This window comes from Lepidochelys olivacea, assembly GCF_965140295.1.
Source record: "Lepidochelys olivacea isolate rLepOli2 genome assembly, chromosome: 1".
Taxonomy (NCBI): Eukaryota; Metazoa; Chordata; order Testudines; family Cheloniidae; genus Lepidochelys; species Lepidochelys olivacea.
In genome coordinates, this window is record NC_140411.1 from 177,657,335 (window position 1) to 177,679,513 (window position 22,179).

Consider the following 22,179-nt stretch of genomic DNA (forward strand, 5'->3'; position numbering starts at 1 on the left):
TACTGTTAAAGCAAAAAGCCAAGGACATTGATTCTCAGCACTGAATCACATGGGTAGCTTTCCATATGTGAGTTTTCCCTTGAACATTACTTTAAATACTGAATAATCACAGGTCGGCAATATGTTTTATATACATTTTAGATTTTTTTTTCTAATAGTAAATGTTGATTATTTTAATTTTGTGCTTTTGAGACCTTTGTGTACATCAGTAAGCTTCCGCCAATGTCCCACAAAAATAAGAACAGAACTATTTTTAGTAAATCCCCAATATATATATGAATTAGTATCATAATCAAAGCTAAAACATTAACAATATGCTCCAGGAATATGGCTTTGGAAATTTCATGCATAGTAGATCAACCAGCACCATCCAAGATTTTCATAAGAAAGAACCCGCTATGGGCAGCTTAAATAGTATGGCAAAGAAACAGATGTCTTTTAATATTATTTTCAATTTTAGCATTTTTTTTCTTTCAAAAGTCAAGGATCTAGCCATAGCCCTTCAGTGTCTTGACTTTGTGTCCTGCAAAAAATTTAACATATTATATCCAGCAGTGGAAAAATTCATCCATCTATACAAAGAGGGATGCTTTCTCTAGCAAATGCTGGTGTGTACACCATCCATTTCTACAGAATTTAAGATTTCACTTTAAAAAATGTGAACTTAAATTTCTAGCTCTTATCGTTGTGAAAATAACCTTCCAAAAATGAATTGGATGTTAACTGATGCAATACAGTCTTTCTATATTTTCAGTGAGGTAGCTCTGGTGCCTCAGATGCTGCCCGTAGCATCATCAAGCCGTAAAATAGAAAAACCGACATGACACTGAACAGTTTCTTAACTACTATTCATAAGCCTGTGGTTAACAGTGAAACTGTCAACAATCATATTAGTTTCATTCTGTGTCTGCTTCGGAAGTAGCACAAGAGACTGGCACTGGGGCTATTCACAAAGGCAAGATCCAAAAAATGGAAGCTGGGCAGTGTAATCAATAATACTTAGCTCTTACATGGTGCTTTTCATCCGTAGATCTCAAAGCTGTTTACAAAAGAGGTGAGTATCATTATTCCCATTTTACACAACAGGAAACAGGAACAGAGAGGTGATGTGACTTGCCCAAGGTCAGCTATGCAGGTCAGTGACAGAACCCAGATCAGAGTAACAGAAAACCCTCCTCTCCCGTATTCTTGCAGCAGCCAGGAGGCTGTAGAAGACAGGCAGAGCCATGGAGACCTGCCCATTTCACCCTTCACACCAGTCAGGAAACAACTGAAATTAATTATATATGATTATAAGAAACTACTACCGCTCCTTGTCCAGTTGAAAAGAGAGAGAAATTCTGTAAGTAAATTTTCACTAATTTCTCATATATTATAGGGTTTAGGGGAGGTCCAAGTTTCCCTTCTTTCTATCGTATACCCCTTACTCTACAAAAGGGTAAGAAAGTGGGGTGGGCATGTTCTTACACTGCTTTTTCAGCACTTACACTTCTTCATGAGACGATCATAAAGTTATTCAAGATATAAAAGCGCTGGGAAATGAAGTATAATTCTTTTTTTCTGATATCTGTAGAAAATTGTTGTTTTCTTATCAAAATGCAAACATTTGTCTGAAGCATCGAAAAGATTTGTACCTGGATGAATCACAGAATCATCCAAAAGACTCAAGGGGGGCAGGCAAGAGAGAAAACAGAATTTTTTATCATTCTGTCCACCTCTTCAGATCAATGCAACATTGTCCTTCTAGCATAGTTACCACCATTTCTCTAAGGGGAAAAATATTCTACAGTTCAAGAGAATGATATCACAAATAAGATGTTAACATGGAATAATTTTATAATGTTACTAGTTTCATACAAGAGTCTCATGGACTTCTGTAATGATTGCTGTGAATTCAACAAAAGTCAACCAAGAGGTCTCTTTCCTGGAAAACAACTCAAAGAGTAGATGATATGCAATATCCTGTTTCCCCCCGTAGGACCAATGTGTCTTTCAGTCCTGTCTCATACAGGTGGCAAATGTGATGTTTGCAGTTTTGGAAAGTGTTTGGTTTCTGCCCCATACACATATTTTTCGTCTGTATTTGGGATGCTGTGAAGGTAATTTTAACACATGCAAGTCTCAGCCAGTACATCCCCTTGCCATTGAGTTAAAAGAATGCTTAAAAGGCTCTCCATTTTTATAGGAACTTTTGAGTTTAAAGGGAGAGTTCTCTCTCTCTCTCTCTCTGGAGAGGAGAGGAAATAAATAAGAGGCTGATAATGAGATGTTGTAAATTATGCAAAGCATAATGAAGTAAATGTTGTTAAGGGACCTTGAAATCCTGACCCCACTAAAGTCAACCACGAAACTCCCATTGACTTCAATAGGGCCACGATTTCACTCCTAATCTTGTTTGTAAATGTACTGTTTGCTTATGCAATTACATAGCCAGTAGAAGTTGGGAAGCTGCTATTTACCTTCTGTGTAATCCTGGAGATCTCTGTAACAGAGAGGACTGTTACGGAGGCTAGAAGCTGAAGCATTGTATACCTATAAGGTGGAGTAACGTTGATCTTAAACCAATAACCTATTGGGAAATATAGTTAAGTGAATGGATGGCCATACTGTTGCAGGCACTATTTGCAATTAACTAAAGAATGTGGCTTTATTAAGGGTATTTTTGTATTAAGGATGTTTTTAAAAAGCAAAGAAAATAGTCTGCAGCACACATGAGTTAATGTCTTTTTCTGTACAGATATGAAGTGGGAGATTTCAATGACTGAGAACCACAAAGGGCTGAGGTGAACACCAAAGGGTGCCTTTTAGCAGGTTTCGATGCTGCTATATGTTAATATGGGAATAGGCAGTAGCCTACACATAGCAGTAAACTATGGACGTTGAGATAATGCTCCTCTGTATTGTAAATTGGCAGATAACTCATTAAAGCCATGGAATCTATTTACTTTTGTATTTTGGTCATTTTATCCCATTTAACATTTCAATGTTTTGGTTTGGCAATAATTACTTACTCGTTCTTCAGTAAGACCGTTCAACCTCTCACTAGCCCTTCTTCTCAATTTTTCTTCCAATGCAATCTCTAGTATGAGTATAATAAATATATTTTCTTACTACTTACTAAGAATGCACAGATTCCTGCAGGACCCAGTGCCCTACCTATATGAGACCAAATTATAGCCGATTTTTGAACACTCAGACAAATATAATTGTCTTTTAAAAGAAAGAGCCATAGCCCTGGTTTAAATGAAGAAGTGCATACTGTTAATTGTGAGTTGGGAACACTATAGTAAAAAAAAAAAAAAAAAAAATCTGTCTTCTTGGGTGATTCAGACCTGCACTATCATTCATTGTTCAACTTATTATTACTACTCTCAACCTTTTGTATTATATTTCACGAGCCAATCAGTTTTCCATTCACTTCCATTTCTAAATGTTATGTAAGAAATAGGTAACATCAGCATTACCATGTGTACCAGGACTGCTGTCACTGATAATGGCACTACTAGAACCTTTTCAAGATGTGCTTCTTCTTCCATCTATGTGCTATCTGCACTTGATTCTTTAATCTCACCCACCAAAACTGGGTGTGGAGAGTGTTACTCTCATGCCCCACACACGTACATTTTCAAACTGGAGGTGGATAACATGGTGAAGGGAGGTAGTCTGGATTAATCTGTTTTTTGTTGCTGCTAGAAATTGAGGGTAGTGGTACACCTGCCTTTATTTTAAAACCTTTTAATACAACTACTATTAAGTCTGATCACTAGTATGGCTACTACTTTGGCCCATTCTACTTCTATTTATTGATGCTTTTCGAGAGGATGTACTAAGCTTTATTTTGCTTGACTTTTACCTGAACACACTCACCAAGGCCTAGTTCACCAACCTTTAGCATGCATGGTTCTTATTCTCCATTAAATCGGACATTTTGTTGAAGATGATAGTAGATGGGTTAAATACTGAATCGGGGGTGAAAGTAAAACACAAACATAAATGAATCCTCCTGATTTGGAGCCTTGTCTATGAGAGTCTGGGCTGTTTCCTACTGATGGAGGAAATCACCGATAATAAAACTGAAAGATCAGAAGACAAATATAACGCTGTACCAATAGCTTGCTGGCTGAAGTGCCATGAAGATGGGGCAACGTTTACGCTTTCACTCTAACATGGAGACTCACAATGAATGTTCACCCAATGTAGGTATTAACATACAACGGTATTTTAAAAAATACAGACAGACCAATACCACTTTCCTCTGTAACTGTAAGATGTGTAACCGTAATTAGCTCACGAAAGCTCATGCTCAAATAAATTGGTTAGTCTCTAAGGTGCCACAAGTCCGCCTTTTCTTTTTGCGGATACAGACTAACACGGCTGCTCCTCTGAAACCTAATTACAGAGTACTGGGGATATATAAGGAAAATGCAATTATCCAATAACGTACCCACACTCAACTGTTTTTGTTTGTTGTGTTTTGTTTTTATTCCTTATGATGCAGAAACGGCCCAAGAAGTTTGATTTTCAAAACCAAAGGGTTATATTTTTGTTTTTTTACGTTAGTAATGTTGGGTCCTGTATAACCTGGATTTGGCCAGAGGGCTCCGTAAAGGCCTGGAAAATGTTGTGGGTATATAACCTCACAATAGTTGGAGACTTGAATAATTTAGAGGGGGAGGGATTTTTAAGTCAGACCATTTAAAATTCTGATCTATCATTTTTCCTAACAACTATTTAATCTAAACTCATGATAAATAGTTCAGAGAAAAACTTCTTTAGGTTTTTGGAAAGCTCCATCTTTGGAAAGATTCAACACCCAGTTCCAGTATTTTGGGCTTCCCACAAAAACAGGTATAACAAGATTTGATACTCTTGATAGTTTTAAGGTTTAAAAACAGCTCAAATGTTCTAAATACTGTATATGAAAGGGCACAAAGCCAGTCCCCTCCTTCCCCCTTTTGCAGGACAACTTTAAGTGCTTATTGCTCTGCTCTTTATTTATTTTTTATTCTCCTCCCCGGCCTCCTCTGCCCCATCCCCCAATTTCTAATGCACAGACTGTTTAGCTCATTTTCAGGCTACTGAAGTATTTCTGTTCTAAAAAGCACAATAGGCCCAACCACCCATGTCACTTAGAGAAAAAAAAAGTCTCCACTGTGTCAGTCTCTAAAATGTACAAACAGAAAAGAAAACTGAGATGGAAAGCTAATGACAGCAAATTTACAAAGAGTTCTAGCCCTTCCCCATGGGAGGCTGAGATGAAAATATCATGCAAATAGACACTTTTATGGTGGGTTTTTGTTTTTTTTCTGGAATCTAGAATTGCATGATCATCTGAAAGGTGTATAAATTAACAGAGAAAAATATTTACCCAAACCTCTACAATTAATTTGTTCAAATTCAGTTCAAGTAGGAGTTTAAAATGTGTTTCAGTGTCCAAATCATATTCTGATTGCCTTTCAAGGAGTTCAGGGAAAACACCATGGTGTGGAAGGGAAATGATATTCAAGGCACCATTGAGAAAAGAGTAATGAAGAGACACAAGCTAGTTGCTTAGGTACTTTTGAAAATCCTATCCTAAATGCCTGAAGAAATAATAAGATGATAAATATATTTAAAATAGGGGATAGGTGCTCAGATAAATATTTTCCTTCCTCTTATCTTATAGGGAACTATTTTTCAAAGTAGCAAAATACTTTATATTATCAATACTTGAATTTTTTTGGTTAAAACTGATTTTCCTTTTATAAAATGAAAAGTAACATTGTTGAGCTGTTCTTCAACAAGCTATGTCATGGCATGTACTAGTAGGCTACTACAGATTAATATACTCACTTTATAAAGTGCGTCTAAGAAGTGATATCTACCACACATACAGGAAAGGGCACTTGCCACTCCTATCAGCAAAAAGTTCTCTTTTAGTTCCAATGACAAAGGCTTCTGTTTTCAGAGGCAAAAGCCAGAGTTCTAGCCCTAACTCCCCTGTTTTACTGTATTGCTATTACTGTAAGCAAGACTGGGGAGCCACGGTGCTAGATACTATGTACGCACATTATTAGAACACGTCCCTGACTCAAAATTTGCCAATCCAGTTAGACAATAGATAACTAAAAGTGACTGATTAGATACAAGTATCAAAGGCGCATATTTAATTTTTTTTTAATCTATCCTCTTAGCAAACCCCTACTCCATTACACAAGCCTGTTTCTAGATAGCTGATTAAACAGGATATACTTATTCCACCTTGTCACTGCAAGAGAGACAGAAAGATACCACTTCTCTTCCAGTTTATCCAGATCACTCGTAGCACAGATGTGTTACAGGTGCACTCATCAGATAGGGTGACCAGGTGTCCGGTTTTCGACCAGAATGCCCCGTTGAGAAGGAACCCTGGTGGCTCCGGTCAGCACCGCTGACTGGGCCATTAAAAGTCTGGTCGGGGGTGCTGCAGAGCCAAGGCAGGCTAGTCCCTACCTGTCCTGGGGCACCGTGCTGTACCCCAGAAGCAGCCAGCAGGTGTGGCTCCTAGGCAGGGGGGCATGGGGCTCCGCGTGCTGCGCCCACCCTGAGCATCGGCTCTGCACTCCCATTGGCCGGTTCCCCGCCAACGGGAGCTGGGCGGAGCAGTGTCTACGGGCGAGACCAACGTGCACCATGGAGCCTCCCGCCCTCCGCCCCGCCTAAAAGCCAGACCTGGTGGCCACTTCCGGATCACAGCGCAGTGCCCCAGGATGGGCAGGCAGCTTGCCTTAGCCCTGCTGCGCCACTGCCCAGGAGCTGCCCAAGGTGAGCCCATGTCCCAACCCCGAGCCCAGCCCTAATCCCCTGCAAACCTGGAGCCCCGCCCTGCACCTCAAACCCCTCTCCCTGGCCCCATTCCAGAGCCCACATCTCCTTCTGCACCCAATGCCCAGCCCTGTGCCCCCCCAAACCTGGAGCCCCCTTCTGCATCCCAGAGCCTGTACCTCCAGCCCAGAGCCCACACCCCCAGCACCTCAACTCCCTGCCCCAACCTAGAGCCCCCTCACACACTCTGAACCCCTCATTCCCAGCTCCATCACAGAGTCCTCACCCCCTCCTGCACCCCAACCCCCTGCCTCAACCCACAGCCCCCTCCCACATTCTGAATCCCTTGGCCCCACCTCCCAGACTGGAGCCCCCTCCTGCACTCCAAACCCCTCCTCCTTGGCCCCACCCCAGAGCCAGCACCCCCAGCCCAGAGCCCTCACCCTCTCCTGAACCCCAACTCCCTGCCCCAGCCCAGATCCCCCTCCCACACCCTGAACCCCACATTTCTGGCCCAGCCCAGAGCCCCATTTAGAGCCCTCACCCTCTACCACACCCCAACCATCTGCCCCAACCCAGTGAAAGTGAGTGAGGGTGGAGAGAGAGCCACCAAGGGAGAGGAAATGTAGTGAGTGGGGGTCAGGGTCTAGGGGAAGGGGCAGGAAGGGGGCATGGCCTTATGGAAGGGGAGGGGCAAGGATGTTCGGTTTTGTGTCAATAGAAAGTTGACAGCCCTATCATCATGTGGGTGATGAGACTTGACCTTTTTTTTTTTGCTTCACAATGCACCAGCTAATGCACAGCTGTTGTGGTCTATTGCTGTACCAGAATCCACCATTAGAAACCTGAGTGTCACCCATTATAATCCCTTGACCCAACCTGTATTTCCATTAGGCCTGTATGTTTTCTACTTTGTCATGGTAAGGCCCTTGAAATCACTACAGCTGTGTAAATATATTCTGCTTTTAAAAAACATAAATGTTACCATTTTGGTGTTTAAGGCCTCCAAGGTATTTCAGTGGAAGAAATAATAGAAAAAAACACTACATTGTACATGTAATATTAAGCAGAGAAGGGGAAGCTTGGGATAGGGAGTGAGGGAAATTTCTATTGTGTAGTGTAACAAAAAACAGGAAACTATGACCATGCAGAACATAAAAGTAGGAAAGCATTTTTCTATCCCGTCCACGTGAGTAGGTATATTGTATTATTTTGTCATAGAACACTCCCTTTGAGACTCAGCTTGTTTTGTGGGAATGTTGACAAAGTTAGCACCGTATCTGGGAAAAAACTCAGTAGGTAAATGACAATCAAATGACAAAGGACTTACATCCTCCTCCATATAGGTAGGACACTATGCTTTCTTTTGTCTTCACAATCTAGGCTTTTGTACAAAAGTTTGCTCTGTCACCTAAACTTTCATTTAAAAATCCCAATAGTGTTTCACGTACCGCATGCTCAAAGTTGGGTAGGAACATGTAGTTTATTAAGATAATTATTTACTGTGATGCTGCAACTGCAGCTAGCTTTCTAGCCCCATTGTGAACTGGCTTCATTTGGCTCCAAACTCTTCCCTCCTGCAACTTGTGCTCCTTCCTCCAAGTTCCATGCAGGCTTTTACAAATAGGGTGAGATTCTGGGCTACACCTCTAAGAACCAGAGCCCAGGTGGGTAGGGCGTCTAAGGTGGCTTTACGCCATCTTTGCACCCTCTGGATTCTGAGCAATTCCAGGAGCCAGAGCAGTCCCTGGTGTAATTTAGACAGCCCAGAAGACTACCTAACCAGCTGTCTACAAAAAGCAGCACTGCCCAGACTCTCCTCAGTGCTACATTATGCAGCCAGGCTCCTGGCCCCCATTCTTCCCACCCACATCCACACACCATGGTTTGGGACAGGGTTTAGTTCCTAGACTGGGGAAAGCTACAAGTGAGAAGAATGTTTTTCTAAGCATGTAGCCCAACAGTTGTCTGAAACAACCCTATTAAAGGTGTGAATTGTTCCCATTCATCTCAAAGGAGTCTTAATGCTAAACCTTCCTGATGACAGTTTAAAAGTCTACCATTGATCATTTTCAGCTAATGATCTTATGCAAGTACAATCAAAATTAGACTGGAAATAGGAGATACCAAAATTAGCCCTCCCACCTAAGAAAAATGTGGGGTAGGGGATCAGACTCTGGGACTCAGATCCAGATCACTCTCTCTGTGGCTGTGAAGCTGACATTGGGATGGGGGTGTTACACTTCTTTTCTGTAGAGCCGGGAACCAGAGTATACTCAGTACTGCCAACCAAAACATTCAAAAATCATGAGTCAGGCCCCAGAAATAACTTAGATTGGCTTAAAAGTACTGAGATTTTAAAAACAATTTTTCCTCCTGGTTTTTGAGCCTTTACAGCGCACTCAGGTCTCCCTTTCAAGCTTTTTTTCACCAACACAAGGGCTTGAAATTTGTTTTTTATCTAAACGAAAGCAGAAATTCCCATGTTATCACTGTCCCCGGGAGCTAGGGCATTAAGTAAAACTTCAGATATGAGACTTGCAATTCAATCATGAGAGTGGGCAACACTGTGTACCATGCACTTCCTCCCTGCTCATCCCTGCCCAGGCCCTTCTCTAACTCTAGCCAGGCTCCATATCCCTTTCTTCCCCCCACCCCCACAAGCCCAGATGGCTCCATTTCACCTCAGGACCTCTCTCTCCTCCCAAAGGCAACTACTGCCCTCAATCATCTCTGATGACTTCCAGAGGTTGTACTTAGACTGTAAGCCCTTTAGGGCAGGGAACCATCATTTTGTTTGTACAGTGCCTAGCACAATGGGGTCCTGGTCCATGATGAAGGCTCCTAGGCACCATATTAATACAAATAATAAAGTACAATGGACTTCCTCTCTTCCCTCTAAACTCTTTGGCAGGATACCTCCTCAAATGTACTTTCAGATGAGGGGACTGAAGCAAAGTAAGGGCCACCCTGTCCTTATCCACAGAAACATCTAGAGTGTTGGTGGAGATGACCATTCAAGTGCTTCTGAGCCTTGTAGTTCAGTAATGGCTGCTGCAAGGAGACTATACATATCCCTTCTGCCTGGATGAAGGTGTGGGAAGACCATTGCCCTTTCAGAAGGCTCTGTGAGAGGATGGGGTAGTGATCCATAGTAGAAAACCATTTCCCTGAAGGTCTAGTGGGAACATGGGTAGTGGACTTTTGCCGACCCCTCCACCACCACCAAGAGATTGGAAGGAAGGAGGTTAAGGGGATGAAAACTGCCAAGCCCAATCCTTGAGGATATTAAAGAAAAGTGGAACAGGGCATGCTGATATCAGTGGAGAGGTTGGGTTTTGCAAGCTGGGTGGGTGGGGATACACAGTACTTCCACTATTTTCATTGTCATGTGATTTACTTGTCAAGCTTAATGCAAAAATTTGAGCCTAGTATTGGTAAATGTGACATTGATATTAGTGGTCTGACTCTTCAAAATAGGCACGTAGTGAAAAAAATATTACAGTGCCTGCAATTAACTAGTAAGAGTACTCCCTTCTACAAAATAAACCAAGGCTATGACTCTTTCTTTTAAATACAGCATTTGTGTGTCCCCCAAATTCTTTCCAAGTCTATCACTCACTCTCCCAAAAGGAAACCCTTATACAAAACATGTCAGTAGGTTGAAGTATCAGTGTTTTTGCACGTTATCATTAAGAATCATTAGTGTTAAAAAGTAACTACAACCCCCCCAAAATTTAGAAATTCAGGAAATAGAGTTAAGTTGGCACTTCTCAAACAAGGCACTCCAGCTACCTTAACTCTGCCCCACTTAGCAAATTCCCTGTACAAATAAATAAACCAACCCAGAAAAACATTGAACCTTATACATCAATAGCTAAGGTTTTATTTTACTAGTGACCAAGAACCTAGAATGCCTTAATTTTAATTGTACAGCAGTAGGGCAGCTTTATGGCTGCTGTCTGGTCATGATCAATGCAAATAAATAATTTTACTAATTTTGCATTAAAGGAGTAGCATAGCAAAGGTAATCTTCTGATCATCATCAAAGACTCAATTCTCCAAGATGGCAAGGACTGAGACCTGTGATTCCATGTGGCAGTTAATTAACCAAATGTCATTACACCCAAAGCAAGCATGCCTCCATGAATAAACCTCACATATATATATGAACCAATTTTGATACTCAACATGCAAAGAAGTGAAGATGACAACCTGGCATCTCTACGGTGGGAGAGTTAAGGTATTTTGGGTGCCCTGTTTGAGAAGTGAAATATTTGCTTTGAGTTTTTTGGTTTTCTAATATTTGTTTTTGTTGTTTTTCCTTAAACTTTGAGCCTTAAATTCATCTTAGTGAAGCTTTTTGTGTAAAAATTTACAGTAAGGTGTATCAAAGAACCACCACCGATAATGTTGTTAAAAGGATTTAATATGCTGTAATTTATTTCTAACTGCCTAGAAATACCAGGACACTTTCACTCTTATTCTGTTATATATCATATGTAGTATGTTGTTTAAGTATAGTGCACTATATATTTCATATAAACAAAGGGAAAACCATGATGCAATCTTAACGCCTATAACATAATGACTTTCTTGAACTCTGGAAAACACAAGGAGCTATAGGCTGCAGGTTTGTAAACAATTACAGTAGAGAGTGTACCTTCCATAATCTGAAATTACTTAGCTCTATAATGGAAATGCAACCTTTGACCACAGCCCCGACACAAAGCCATGCTTGACTCAGGAAAATCTCTGAGTCAGCCCCTTAATATTAACTTGTCAATTAATGTATTAAAACCTATTTTAGAATCTCACAATTACTTTGCACTTTTTCAATCACAATGAGTTTAAACATTGACGTCAATGGGAATTTCACCTGAATAAAGACTAAAGAATCAGGCCCAATGGCAGAAGATACTTCTGGAAATTGTCAATTGATGGGTTACACTGTATTTCCTTCCTTTAATATTTTAGCCGGTATAAATTCAGAGTGATTTATCAGTACAGAAACACTGGTAACGATTTTCAGAGTAGCAGCCATGTTAGTCTGTATTCGCAAAAAGAAAAGGAGGACTTGTGGCACCTTAGAGACTAACAAATTTATTTGAGCATAAGCTTTCGTGAGCTACAGCTCACTTCATCGGATGCAATATACAGTAGAACCTCAAGGATTACGAACACTCGGGAATATTCTTAACTCTGAACAAAATACTATGGCTGTTCTTTCAAAAGTTTACAAATGAACATTGACTTAATACAACTTTGAAACTTTACTATGCAGAAGAAAAATGCTGCTTTTAATCATCTTAATTCAAATGAAACACGCACACACTTTCCTTACCTTGTCAAATCTTTTTTTTTAAATTCCCTTTTTTTTTAGTAGATTATGTTTTACACAGTTCTGACCTGTATTTGCTTTTTTAAAATCTCTGCCGCTACCTGATTGCATACTTCCAGTTCCAAATGAGGTGTGTGGTTTACCTGTCAATTCGTATCTCTGGTTTTCATTTTAACTCTGAGGTTCCACTGTATAGACTTTATAATGATACATTAGAACACTAAACAGCAATCTAAATACTGGGGCAGATCCTCAGTTGGTGTAAATCCATGTAGCTAGGCCAGTTCACTTCACCTGAGTATCTGGTCCACTGTTTTTAATTCCATTTTTAAAATTGCTCAAACAGTTTTTCGCCTGCATTTAAATTAAACTACAGATAGAGACTATTCAGTTACTCTGTATATTTCAGATCAGTACATTTTCCTCAGATGTCTTATCAAAAAGATATAGCTTACACAAAAACAGGTCGTTGTTTGGAGTGTTGGGCAGGTAGCGTCTTTCACGAGTGGGGCAGTTTATTTATTTCTATTTACTAAATTCAGGTTACAGGAAGAAGTTTTTATCATATGGCAATCTGACTCCAATAACCAAGTGACGATACTTTACTGATGTTGGGTATTGGTAAGACAATGCAGGATGCGCATTTTGCAGATATTGCTTTTCAGGATATCTTTAGAATTAAAAAAAAATAACTGAACTGTAATTCAAATCACATAGCATCTTGGATTTGTTCCTCTGGCTTGCCCTGAAAAAAAAAAGCTTTATCTGGAGTGGTTGGTGAGCAAAGTAGGAATCTATGCAGAGACTATCCATCACATTTCTGTCTTAATTGAATGACACCAAAATGAGATCAATAAAATGTAACAAGAGACAGCTTTGCATTTCCACACAAAGATATTCTCCCTCACTATTACTCCCAGCTATCACCGTGACCAGAAAGCACAAGTATGGCACTTGCATACTGCTGTCAAGCAAGCTGTTAGTATATGAGTAAACTTTTAAGGAAAACACTAAAACAACACTGGGAGAGGTCAACACATCAAAAGGCCAGTGCAAACAGCATTAAATATGCTGCTTTTAAGAGCTATGTTGCAGAAACATAGGAATTTCTAAATAACGTATTCAATGGCAATGTTTCAAATATTACTCCGCCCATCCCCAAGAGAGTGTGTACCTGACAAGCAATTGGGTGACCTCTTGGCTCAAATCTGCAAATTCTACTATAAACCCTGATCAGCTGTGATTTCCCTACATTCAAAGATCCTGAGATCTCCAATGCATTATTGATAACCTCATCACTGTGCTAAAAGCAAAGGCTGACATAATCCCAGACTTCTCTTGAAAAGCTCTAGCTTCACCTAGCAATTGATTGCAAGTAGCAGTAAAATGAAGAGCAAAACTGCATATGTAAAAGCAAGAAAGTTATATGTTCATATATTGTATCCATTTCAGTTGGTATGTTAAGAAAATGCATTTTTTTAAAAACTACCAATTCCAAAAAAGATCTTATACAACTTACCATACAATGGTAATGTCTCATTATTAGAGAACATATATTTTTACAGCACTCACTGTAAAGAAGCTTTGGAATATTATTTACTGTTTGTATTGCAGGATTGGGACCTGATTGTGCTAGGCAGTTTTAAGCACATAGCAAATGGAAGTCCCTGCCCTAAAGAGCTAACTGTCCAAACTAAGATAAGATGTAATAAATGATGAACAAAATGAAGCAACCAAAAGGGAGCCAGGACAAGAGTAACAAAAATAAAATTACTTGGATACACAGGTTAGCTATTCCACAAATAGAAGGGTATGACACTAAAAATATTATAAACCTTTCAGTCTTAGATTGATATATAAAGAAATGCTTAAACACACTGCATCATGGGAAATGTTCTCTTCATGTTTTCAGCCAGATTTTCATATTACAGCTTGAAACTCAATTAGATATTGAAACAGTTGCTGTATAAGTACAAACACCTCTGCCAGGAATTATTAAAATCCAACTGATGAAACAGTTGGCCTCTTAACTTCAATAAATAATTCTTCATGCCTGGCTGACTGCATGGCTTTATTTCCTCATTATTACGGTCATGCTCAGTATTAAAGCAGATTTTTTTTTCTTTTTTCTGTTGGCCAAACAACAATCAAAAATAGCCTTGACAAAAGGTCTAGGCTGTGATAAAACATGTGACTTTTCAAACCAGAAAAGGCTTCTTTTTTAATCACTGTTTAAACAAACTAATAATAGGATCCTGCTCACCCTGTTTGGTAGGTTTTCCTTCTTCACAGCATTGCTTAACAGGCTCAAAAAATTTAGTTGACCTAACTTTCATTATTATATCAAAGCAAATAGCATGATTCACTGAAAGTACAGTCTATCGTTCAGTTTCTCTCTTATAATGATTTCTCAATGAAAACTTAACAATACCTTTTACCATATGCTATAGGATTATGTTTATTATTTCCCTTTCTGGTAAAACTCAGAGGGGGAAATATTTTATTGGATATGAGACTCGTTTGCTTCTGAATTTTGAGCATCAATACTGATCAATTTTATTTACTCCGAAATAAATTTATTATAAGGGTTAAAATATATTTCCCTTAACTTTCAAAATGCTGCCTATTTTAAATGATGTATACTCCTGGTTCATTTATTTAAAAAAAAATTACGGTAATAGCAACCAGTTTTCTGGACTGATCATGTACTTATGTGGTATTAAATAGGCCAAACACCCCCACTCAAAAACGTCAAGCAAACTGAACTTTCCTCAGGGAACTGCTGCTCTCTGAGGCAGTGAATAGTGATTGTATCCTTAATATCTTCAGTTCATAAACATTATAGATGAAAAATAAGCAAACCCATCCCTCCTGTACACATAGGAGATAGTGTCCAATCAGAATATAGCCAGTGTTAAAACATTACATTTCATTATTTAGATATTTGGTTTTGGGTGGTAAGACTGACAGCTGCACAATTCATAAAAGGCCCAAATACAACTCTCACTAAACTCACTGGGAGTCTTTCCTTTGACTTCAGCAGGAGCTAGATAGGGTTTGTATTGTACTGTCCTTCTGGCTGGTCCATGAAGTCGTAAAAAAGTTCAACATTCTCCATGCAAGAGATATGCATTATAGCCATAGTGACTACTACCATAGGGATAGGATCCCCAACAAATTAGTAGATGAAGACATTTGTAGATGCTGAAGGAAAAAAGCAACTAAAACCCATAAGCCACCAAGTAAAATTGTCTTTTTGTTCTGTTTTTGTACATCACTCACAATAGGGTCCAGGTCCACAACTATAATTCCTAGGTACGACATTAATACAAATAAACAAGCACGCAATGGTTCTGATGGTTCAAACAAACTCCATCTCAAAGAGAATCCACAAACCTCACAGGATTTCAATGAACAGGTAAGATTCCTGCTCTTACACCTAACAGGTTTACTTATAAGGATTATGAACTTTGGCAAACTTTTTGATGAACCTAGTCTGCACTTTTAAGTTTAAAATGGAATGAGAAATGAGGTACATTTTTCATGATTTGAGGCGTCATTGCAAACATTTCACACAGCTCTAGTTTTTGTTTTTTAATGAGCTATAGCAGTGGTTCTCCAACTATGTCATCCTGAGGACTGTTTTATAAAGTAGTTAGTTCTCAGCCTGCTTAATTCTGTGGATCATTGGACATGTCTCATTGCATGTGCTATGAGTATTGTGCTACAACTGTGCTACAGTATTGTGATAGAATGCACCAATGTATTTGTACCCTACAAACTACTGTTATAATCTTTATGCAAAATATGCCTTGTAAGATATCATTTGAACACTAAGCTTACTGGTCAATAATGTTATAGTAAAATGTACATAATTATATTATATGTAAAGTTATGAACATAAGCTAAAATCATGACTGAAGTGTGTTTACCAGACAAGACCAGGGAATGGGTAAACCTATTTTTCAAAGACAAAGGACAAGTTGATGAACTAGCCAGGTGTCGTCAAAGCTCATACACCATCACCTATCAAGTGGCCATTCTTTGGCAAGGAAGGGGGGCAGGAACAAATAGGTGTGCGTCTTAGCAAACAGGAAAAAAAAAACCTTTCCCCCACCAGACTCCATGTCTCTTTGCTCTCAGCTGGAAAGAAATTTATCTTAGGAGATCACTCTCAGGAAAATGCATTTCAAAGGGTGACTGAAATATGAAAGTGAGGGTCAAAGGCACCCCAAGTAATCTTTTCCTATCCTTCACTCTATTTTCCACTGAAGATGGCAAAGGAAACAGTCTATGGACTTTGGGAGCAGATCCTGACCTGAAATTTGGTCAGCAGTGATACTGGGAACTGTGCTAAGTACTTCACCTTGAATCAAATCTAGTTTGTTAAGTTTAGAAAGTGTTTTATCCTTATTTTTTCCTGTAACCATTTCTGACTTTTATGTCTCATTACTTGTATTCACTTAAAATCTCTCTCTTTGTAGTTAAATTAACTTGTTTTATTCTTTAATTAAAACTAATCCAGTGTTCTGAATTGTTTGGGTAACTATCTAAATGAACGAGGAGTACTTGTGGTACCTTAGGGACTAACCAATTTATTTGAGCATAAGCTTTTGTGGGCTAATCCAATGAAGTGGGTTTTAGCCCACGAAAACTTATGCTCAAATAAATTGGTTAGTCTCTAAGGTGCCACAAGTACTCCTCATTCTTTTTGCTGATACAGACTAGCACGGCTACCACTCTGAAATCTATTTAAATGAGCAGACTATTAGTAAATTGATCCCCTTAGAGGCGCAAAGGATATAGAGCTAGATTGTCCAGGAGAGGGCTGGACAGTGCAAAACATATTTGGGGGGAGGTGGATGGGGAGGAGAATCTGGAACTGGAAGTGCGTTGGAGTCACCCTGCAAGTAATAACCGAGGCTGCAAGAAGCCAGCATGTGGCCGGAGTTTGCTGACAGACTGCTGGGGTCAGAGCTGCTGGACCAGGCCTGTGGCTATACACAGACGCTCAGAGTGTGACCTGCATACCGTTTGGCTGTTTGTGAGGAGCTCAGGTGGGGAGCTACAGCAGCAAACCATTATGAAGCACCCCAGGTTGCAGGGCAAGTGGCAATGCAGCCCCTCACTGGTCTGGATTCACCCATCAGAATTAAACCATACCTTTTAACAGTTAGAGGCCCGTATATCTTACTGTGTGGCCAACCAGTCAGCAAAAAAATCGACAATTGTTCTTCTAACTACTACAAACACCACTTGAATGAGAGAGCTTTTGAGAAAAGGGTAAATTCTCCCTTAGACTTGTCTGGGTTTTCCCTGAATGTTAGTTGGAATTGTGCATAATTAATGAGGGGTAGTGTTGACCACAGGCATGTGCAGACCTATTGATTGCAGGGGGCCCTCTAATTCCCCATAGTCCTTCAGTGCACACCAGGGCTTAAAGTGGGTTGGTGTTAAAAGGTCTTGTGAGGCTCCCATTTTGATATTCACAGAGAGCCCAATATAACCTCAGGTCATTTCATTTGAAGTTAATGAAACCCTGATATGTTTTGAAAACAGAAAAATACAGATAAGCATTCAGCAGTTCCACTGTGAAAATTATTTTCGCAACTCCTTTTTTTTTTGGTCAATATGTATTCAGGCTTTACATGGACCAGAATTCACAAGGGCCAGAGCCTGGCCTTCACTCCAACTCCCTTCCATTGTAGAAGTGGTGTAAAGGAGCCATACGCTTGCTTAAACAACCATCTGAAGATTCCCTTAGCATAGGGATATCCCTACACGGTGTAAAACCAACAAAATTGCACTATTCCAACCAGGACTGGCTCTAGGGGCAGGTGATCATGGTGGCTTGGGGGTACCAGATCCCCAGGGGTCTTTTCTATTCATTTGGTTTTCTTCCCTTGTCCTGGCCCAGGGAAAGGAATGAGAGCTATCACTGCGAAGGCTAGGCCAGGGGAGGAAGCAGGTGATGCAACAGCTCCAGGCTGGGCCCCACTGGGCTCAGGTTCAGACCCTGCCCAGCCCAGGGTAGGAAGCAGCTGCAAGCCAGTCCCAGCCACTTGCACCTGGGGGGGGTCCACCGCCTGGCAGCCTCTCCTCTGAGTTGGCCACTCTGGATGATCAGAGTTCCTGACCCCACCCCCTCTGCTCTGTTCCATCCTCCTTCCTCCATCCACACCCCTGCAAAATGAGACCATCAGGAAGGCAGGGCGAGGTGCCCCAGTGGGGTGGGATGCAGGAGGAGAGCACAGCTCAGGGACCATGGTGGGACTGGGAGAGGGTTGGGAGATCCTAAATGGGTGGGAGGGAATTCTGAAGGGACCCTAGTGGGGAATGGTAGGGGCAGTGGGGCAAGTGCTATTGTGAGGTTGGAGGGGCAGTGTGGAAACCTATGTTCCAGTTATATTTAAGAGCCAGGCAGCCCTCCCCATCTCCATAGCAGTGCGAGAGAGCAGGACTGGAAAGAGCTGGGCTTTAGCTCCTGGCCCCAGTCTCCTGCTGTGGGGTAGTGAGGGTCACTAAACACCAAAACTCTTCTCTCCGGGCATTAGTCCTCACTCTGTCACCTGCTGCCACAGCTGCCTCTTTGAAAAATCCAACACAAGTAAAATTTACCAAACAACCCAGCATATACAGGTCCAACCCTAGGAAGGGGTGATCAGGGCAGCCACCTGGGGCACCAAATCCCGGAGGGACTTTCTTTGTTTTCATGTTCAGTCGGTTGGTGTGCGCAGAAAACATTTTCTACCCAGAACATTGCAACACCTAGGGCCAGCCCTGACTCCAAGACTACTTGCAGTCACATATGTAGGGTCAGGCACATACATGAGGGAAGATGATGTGGCCAGAGTACATCTTCTCTGACCATTGCAAGCTGCTGCAACAAACAGCATGCTGGGAGCCATTGCAGCTGGTGCAACTTAGAGCTACTCTCAGTGTTCTAAATTGTTCAGATAACGAATTTCGACTGTAGCCCTCTCCAGAACTGAGTCACTGCAAAAGTGGCTTAACACAGCTTCTCCACATACCCCAAATTGCAGAGCTCACCCATAGCTGAGGACGTGACCAATATGTAAGGATTGCCATTAATAAGTCAACAGCTGCCACACAGTAATACCCGAAATTCTGCAGTTGTACCCATATTGACTGTAATGCTTGAATGTATCTCCTGTTTTATGGTAACTGCTGGTAAATGTTGATGTTTTATTGGCAACCTGTGTCTCTACATGCCCCTCTTGAACACACACAAACAAAATACAGTCACAGTTAAAAACAAAACTGAAGGGATCAGAAAGTGCGAGATGGATACAGAATAAATCTTAATCATATCTGTTAAGTAATGCAGATGAAAATGTATGTAAACGTTAATCTTTAACCTTTTTGCTTGAGTAGATTACATTACATACAAGTATTTTACTAAAAACTGTTCAAATTGCTTCCTAAACTTCAGTTCTCATTAAAAGTCCTGAAGAGCTGCAGTTGCTCTTAACTAACTACTGAATATAATTATCTAAATTTGTTTAAGAGGCTCACACTTTGTCTGGAAGTTAATGGAGGCTATGAGACTGCCTAGTTTTCAAGATTTCTGGGGCACTTCCACTCTGTAGAAAAGTTAGTTTTTCTAACTGAAGCACTGCTTAAAAAAAAATCCCACAAAGCTTCAAACAAAATTTAAAACCATCCTACCTGCCAAGAATCTTATTTCACCATTTTTCTCCAATCCTGCAAATGACGCACATGTAACAATAAACTCTTTCATTTTCAGCTGCCAAGTTTGTCTCTTTTAACAACTTTACTTTTTTGAAGGGCAAACTTTTAAAGAGCTGGTACAAATCTGCTGAAGAAACATTTTAAGTTTTAACTTTAACATCATATATTTCTATGTAATATTTAAGACACTTATAACTTAACTTTTTTCAAATCAATTTTGACTCAATATATTGGAGAACAAGAAAAAAACCAACACCACTTCAAGGAATCAAAAACTTCTAGCTCTAGCTCCTATTGACTGTAATGAATCAGAATCAAGCCTAAGGAAAATGAGTATCATTCCTGAAACAGTTTATAAAAACTTAGAAAAAAATGTCCTGTGCTATTTTAGGTTTTCAAGTATTCTTCATCTTCACAGTATTTTGCTATTTACTGTTTAACAATATATCCCTTTGAGCCACCAACATAACTGAGGTTTTCATTTAAACTCAAGTAATTTAAACTCAGACAGTACTTCACTCCTTCATGCTCTTCCTTTTTATTTACTTTGATACACCCTCAATATATCAACTTGCATGACAGATTTCCATCACTTCATGTTTTCTTTAATTATAAAGGAAACTATTTCCCACATCTTACTTGTACGAGAAAGTGGAACAGATTTTTATATGCTACATCTATTCCAGGCTTGAAAAACATTTACACAGAAAATATCACTTGAAAAACAAGAATAAATACTAGATCACAACTGATTTCATTGCCAGATACAAAACGCAGAGAAGATCCTGCAGTGTAACTCAAATCCAGCAAAGATCACTCAGCAAATCGTGAACCCCAATCTGAGAGGAAAATATTTTTTAAGTGGCAGAAAAACTAAGGGCTTTATAAAAATAAATGCTGCTCAAGTAACTAAGAGGTATTTGATTATGAAAGATTAAACTTGTATCACATAAATCAATTTATGCTTCATGATACTAATGTATTCCTTCATACAAAAATTAGTTGAAGCTCTTGCCTGGATAACTTTTTCCTGAAGTAATGTGAAAGCAATGCCAGCATACTGCATGTAATAAAGTACATAATACATAATAATGTAAGGCCATACATTAGCATCAAATGAAAGAAAAGCAATAAAGTAATTTTGTCACTAATTACTAACAATTAGTCTGAGTACAACAATTAATTTTGGGGACTGTAACCTCTGTAAAATTAGCAGAACAAAAACTATTTCAATCAATATCCTTTTCTAGCTTCACATTACTAATTTAACAACTTTTTGGCATATCGAAAGTTTTTGAAGGCATTAAACACTAAGGAAAATGGAAAAAACATATGGGTATGACTTGCTACCATAAGTATGTTTTACATGTATTTTTTATTCATGAGAAAAAAAGATACTAAATTGGGGGATAAAACTGAATTTTGCTGAAATGATCAAAAAGTTTATGTTCTTGTTTTCAATAACCATATAAGATTTTTGATGAAAGGAAGTCTGATTTTAAAAATCCAGAATTATCAAATAGTTTGATAGAGGAAATCTCCAGCATTTTAGTGATATTTCTAGTATTATCACAATACAGTGAATATGAAATATAAATAATAATATATCCTATCATGTTCCCTTATTTCATTTACTTCTTTTTTTTAATAGAAGTTATCCCTTCATTCTAGCTCTCATCTCAGCCAGAGCTTTATTAACACTGATGCAATGCAGCATCACCTATTGTCACTGGCAGAAAGTAATGTCAGTACAAATGTCTCTACATCAGCCTTGCTTCAGGCATTCACACTCTGCTTCAGCTTTGTGTTTTGCTGGCTTCATAACACAAAGTAAATCAAGCACACAAAATGTTTTAATTGGTACAGCTACTAAGGAACAGCCTTCATGAGGGCTGGAAAGTGCAAACATCCCATATCAGTTACCATCTACTCAACATCATAAACATAAAAAAAGCAATATGACATAAAACTGAAATTTTGCAGAATTCTGCATAATGCTGATAACATACCTGTTACTACTATATTTAATCTCTAGAATGTCATTTTTCTTCACACTTGCCTGCATTTGCTTATTATGAAAATTCAATAACATTTTGATTAAAAAATCTCTAGAAAGTATTTGTTTACAAAAGGGTCTGTTGTGTTTTAATACCAATTAAACAATATTAATAAACATTTTATTAAGAAAATATTTTCAGAGCGCATGCATGTACGCACACACAAAAAGCTTTCTGAGGATACTTATAGAGTTTAATCAGCTTCATATTAATTTATAAGGGTTGGTTGCTTGAAGCACAAATAAACATTCTAAAGGGTTTTAGCGCAAGAAGATAAAATCTCTC

General features: G+C 39.5%; 1 protein-coding gene and 1 long non-coding RNA gene across 2 annotated transcripts in view; one reads left to right on the forward strand and one right to left on the reverse strand.

Moving 5' to 3' along the window:
• Positions 1-22,179, reverse strand: part of LOC311514299 (uncharacterized protein) — a 393,040-nt gene that overhangs the window by 210,271 nt on the left and 160,590 nt on the right. The window lies entirely within an intron of this gene.
• LOC311514300 overlaps positions 6,691-22,179 on the forward strand; it is a 41,939-nt gene continuing 26,450 nt past the window's right edge. The window contains exons 1-2 of the long non-coding RNA XR_014709867.1: positions 6,691-6,783; positions 15,412-15,542. This is a non-coding gene — a long non-coding RNA (uncharacterized lncRNA). The remainder of the gene's footprint in view (positions 6,784-15,411; positions 15,543-22,179) is intronic.